This window comes from Notamacropus eugenii, chromosome 3, assembly GCF_028372415.1.
Source record: "Notamacropus eugenii isolate mMacEug1 chromosome 3, mMacEug1.pri_v2, whole genome shotgun sequence".
Classification (NCBI taxonomy): domain Eukaryota; kingdom Metazoa; phylum Chordata; class Mammalia; order Diprotodontia; family Macropodidae; genus Notamacropus; species Notamacropus eugenii.
Genome location: NC_092874.1, coordinates 407,592,820 through 407,597,933, shown reverse-complemented (window position 1 = coordinate 407,597,933; position 5,114 = coordinate 407,592,820).

Here is a 5,114-nt window from a genome sequence, read left to right as displayed (position 1 = left end):
TTAGAGGCAGCTAGGCATTTCAAGTGTGCAAGGTCTGTAGTCAGGAATACCTAAATACAAATTTGGCCATGGGCAAGTCATTTAGTTTATGTTTGACTCAGTTTCTTTGTCTGTAAAATGAGAATAATCATATCACCTACCTCTTAGAGTTGAGGGTCAAAGGACATAATAGTTGTAAAGTGCTTAGCAGGGTACCTGGTACATAGCAGGCATTATAAAAATGTTGCTTATAAAAGTTATATTCTACAGGAGAGATGTATATCTATCAAATACTTCAGTGAAGGAATTATGTCCCTCCCCACTCTACCTTCAAGTCTTCTCCAGCGTAAACATGACCAGCTCTCTCACAAAGTCCCTGTAGGTGATGTACTCACATCTTGGCTGCTCCTTTCTGGATATCGTTTACTTCTCAATGAGCCCCTTCAACAGTGGAGCTCCAAACTGAATGCACCAGATGAGTTCTGACAAGGTTAAAGACCTTGCCATATAATACCTATGACTCATATTGAGCTCCCAGTCCACTAAAACCCCCAGATCATTTTCAGAATAAGCACTATCCATCCATCCATGCCTCCCCAGTCTTAGATTTTGAATTAATTTTTATACCTACTTGAAAGACTTAAGTTAATAGCTGGTGGATTTCATCTCATTAGATTAAGAATACTGTTATAACCTGTCGAGATGTTTGACTCCTGACTGTCGTGTGTTAGCTATCCCTTTTTGCAAATCTTTCATGCATTTGTGTGTACTATGGATTTAAAAATCATGCACAGTTATCTCTTGCCTTCTTCTGTCAAATAAAGAAATGATGACAACAGTAGCCACAAGGATGGTAATAATGGTGACAGCTAACATTTATATAGGTCGTTAAAGACAAGCACCTGGTGACGTGGACACCTTTATTATGCCCATTTTGCAAATGATAAAATCGAGGCTGAAATAGATTAAGTGACTTGCCCAGGGTGAAGTAATATGTGGGGCAGGATTCAAATTCAGATTGTCCTGACTCCATCTCTGGCACTCTGTCTATCAGGGGTGTAGGGTATAGTCAGGGAACGTTTGGCGGGAAGGCTGTTGAGCTCTTTTCAGGGTTGCTTTCCACCTTTGGTGTCCACCCAACTCTCACCTGTGACTCTAAGAAGCTATAGCATGCATAGCGGCCACACCCTGATAAACTTTTAGCAGGCAAGCTAAACCAGGTTGAGAGTAATGGAGAGATCTCAGACCTATCAGTGAATTAGGAGAGTGTGTACCCCAAGCATGTGAAGCATTCTTCCCCTGGTAGGATGAGTGGATGAGAATAATTTGTTCCAATGGCCATGAAGGCAGCTGAAGCAGGCGATGTGGAGTGCTGAGAGCTTGGTCAAGACATTAAAGATGCCAAGGTCATCCATCCAAGATGGCTGCATCTTGAGCCATCACCAGTCATCTTGACTCTGTCCTGCCACTGGACTGTGATGACTGTGGAGGAAACAATGAGGCTCACTACTTCATTCAGCTATGCTTTACTTAGGTCCAATTTACACACAAATCAAAAGACATTACCCCCACAATTTTACCATTTTTACCTATCTCAAAGTCTTGTAGTGACAGGCAAGGGATGAAGCAACAGGTGCAGATACTATGGGAGCTATAGTCAAAACCCTGCATACAGGTGACCCAGGCCAGAGGGTCATCTTCTCACTGGAAGCAGCAGTGGGATTTTGCAGCTCCCTGGGTATCTGAATAGTCTTTTAAGGATTACACTGCTCATCTCTTGGTGTGAGTAAGGGGCTAGAAAAGGTGTCCTAAAATTGTCTGCTGACCCAACAATAGCCTGCTTACTGTGTCAAGCATTTGAAACACAAACAAAATGCACAAAAACTTCAACAAAGAGAATTCCATTCACCATCAGTACATGGGGTGTGCACACTCTTAAAGACAATGCAAAATCCAGTACACCTGAAAGGTGATAAGCTTTTGTTGTGAGAGAACTCAGCAGGCATTGCTTCCAAATAGCAGCCCTGAGTGAAACAAAGATGGCAAATGAAGGTCAGATTACTCAAGTTGGAGCTGGATACATGTTTTTCTGTAGTCACCAAAGTAAAGGGGACGCTGATGTAGATTTTGTAATCAAAACTAATTTAGTCAACAAGCTTGTATGCCAACCAAAAGGAGTCAACAATAGGTTCATGACAATGCAATTGCCACTTGCAGGAAAATGCCATGTACCCTCCTCAGTGCCTATGCTCCCACCATGACAAACCCTGATAAGGTCAGAGAAAAGTTTTATGAAGACCTAGGGACCCTTATTATCAATGTGTCAAAAGAGGATAAACTTATGATTCTGGGTGACTCTAAAGCTGGAGTAGGCTCAGACTACCAGACTTGGCAGGGAGTACTAGGAAGCAATGGAGTTAGAAACAGCAACAGCCATGATCCCTTACTAATTGAAGACTTGTGCATCTCATGACCAATACCGTTGTCCATTTACCTAAATGCAATAAAACTTTGTGGGTGCACCCTCACAACAAATATTGACCTTTAATAGACTACATGATTGTAAAGAGAAGAGACAGACATGATATGAGAGAGATGAAGGTAATGTGTGATTCAGAGTGCTAGACTGATCATAGACTTATCCTCTCCAAGCTAAATATTTGCATTGGACAAAAGTGACAGCCCCAAGGAAAAAGGGCTACCAAAAGAATTATTGTCAACACATTAGAGCTCTTCTCCAAGTGGGAACAATTTGTGGCTAACTTGGAGGGACAGTTGAGTCAACACATTGCTGACAACAGTGAAGCAGAAAAGGAATGGGCAGCTTTCAGAGATTTGGTGTACAGCACTGCATTTGCTCATCTGAGTCAGAACACCCACAAACATCAAGACTGATTTTACGAAAATGATGGGGCAATTCAGATGCTAATAAATGAAAAATGAGAATTTCACAGGATTTACCAGCAGGAGAGTTCACCCATCTCTAAGAAGTCAGTGTTTAATTCTATCAAAAGTAAAGTATGAGCAAAACTTAGAGAGATGCAGGATTCTTGGCTCAGCAAGAAGGCAGAAGAAATGCATGTAATGATCCAAAGTGCTTTTATGATGTCCTGAAGTCTATTTATGGGTCAAAGACATAAGGTGCACCTCAACTATTCAGTGCTGACAGTCATATTAATTAGTGATATGGACATGATCCTAGAGAGATGGACTGAACATTTTCATAGTGTTCTCAACAGACCAGCATCAATCAATGGCCATTGACCATTTACCAAAGTCTAACGTTAATCCCTCCTTAGCTGAACCTCCAACTGAAGAAGAGGTTTTGAGGGCCATTAGGCTTCTTTCACATGGCAAAGCACCTGGTGCTGATTCTATTCCAGCTGATATTTACAAGGTAGGGGGACCATTGCTCAAACAGAAGCTGACTGAAATTTTCCAGGTTATATGACAAGAGGAGGTTATCCCCCAGGAGTTCAAGAGAACATCCATTGTCTGTCTCTATAAAAGTAAAGGAAATAGATTGCTCTGTGACAATTACAACAGAGAGCGGGTATCCTCTCTCTTAGTTATTGATGGCAATATTCTTACCAGAGTTCTCTTTAATAGGCTAACCCTTCACCTGGAAGATGGTCATCTACCTGAGAGCCAGTGTGACTTCAGAAAGGGCCAAGAAATGGTAGATATGGTGTTATTTGCCTGATAACTCCAGGAGAAATGCCAGGAGCAGAACAGAGTTCTGTACACATTGCTTGTAGATTTGACCAAGGCCTTTGATACTGCTAGTTGTGAGGGCTTGTGGGAAATTATGTCAAAATCTGGTTGCCTGGAGAAGTTCATCAGCATTGTACATCAACTTCACAATAACATGTTTGCCTGGGTTGTGGATAATGGACAATGGTTTCATGCTTTCCCAGTCACCAATGGAGTGAAACAAGTCTGTGTTCTTGCTCCCATGCTTTTAAGCATGATGTTTTCAGCAATTTTATTAGAGGCCTTCAATGAAAATGAACACAGCATCAAGGTCAGCTGCCATACTGATGGTAAATTCTTCAACTTGAAAAGACTACAAGCCAAGACAAAAGTGGAGGGAGTATTGTTGCATAATTTTCTGTTTGAAGTTGATTGTGCGCTCAATGCAGCCTCTGAAGCTGAGATGAAACAAAGGATGGATTGATTCTCTGCTGCTTGTGCTAATTTAATTGTTAATTAACATCAAGAAAAAGAAAACAGGTGTTCCATCAGCCAGCATCACACCATCCATACATGGAGCCATTAGTTACAGCAAATTAAGAAGTTTTGAATGCCCTGGATAAGTTCACTTGCCTTGGCAGTGTACTTTCCAGGGATGTACACATTGATAATGAGGTTGATGCACACATTGCCAGAGCTAAATCAGTGTTTGGGAGGCTCTGAAGGAAAGTGTGGGAGAGGAGTTATTAAACTGACAACCAAACTGAAGATCTACAGAGCCATTGTGTTAACCTCATTGTTGTATGCCTATGAAATCTGGACAGTCTACCAGTGCTAGGCCAGGAAACTGAATCGCTTCCATGTGTGTTGTCTTAGGAAGATTCTGAAGATCACCTGGCAGGATAAGATACCAGACACTGAGGTTCTTACTTGAACTAACCTGCGAAGCATTCAAACTCTACTGCACAGAGTGCAGCTCCAATATGCTGGTAATGTTGTTCAAATACCAAATACACGCTTGCCAAAAAGACTATTCTATGGAAAACTCACACATGGCAAGCACTCACATGGTGGTCAGAAAAAGTGATACAAGGACACTCTTAAGGTGTCTCTGAAGAACTTTGGAATTGATTATGTGACATGGGAGACACTGGCACAGGACCACTCAGCATGGCATGCCCTCATCAGAGAAGGTGCTGTGCTCTGTAAGCAAAGCAGAATTGAAGCAGCTCAAAAGAAATGCGAGACGTGCAAATTCAGAGAACCCACCACAAATGTTTACAGGGACTATCCACCTGTGGCAGAGTATTCCCAGCTTGTATTGATTTGATCAGCCACTGTAACTTGACACTAGCATAATGATGTCATTTTGGTCCTCTTCAAGAGCAGACAACAACCAACCCAATCAACCATTCATCATGATTCTTGTCTGCCTCTTGGCT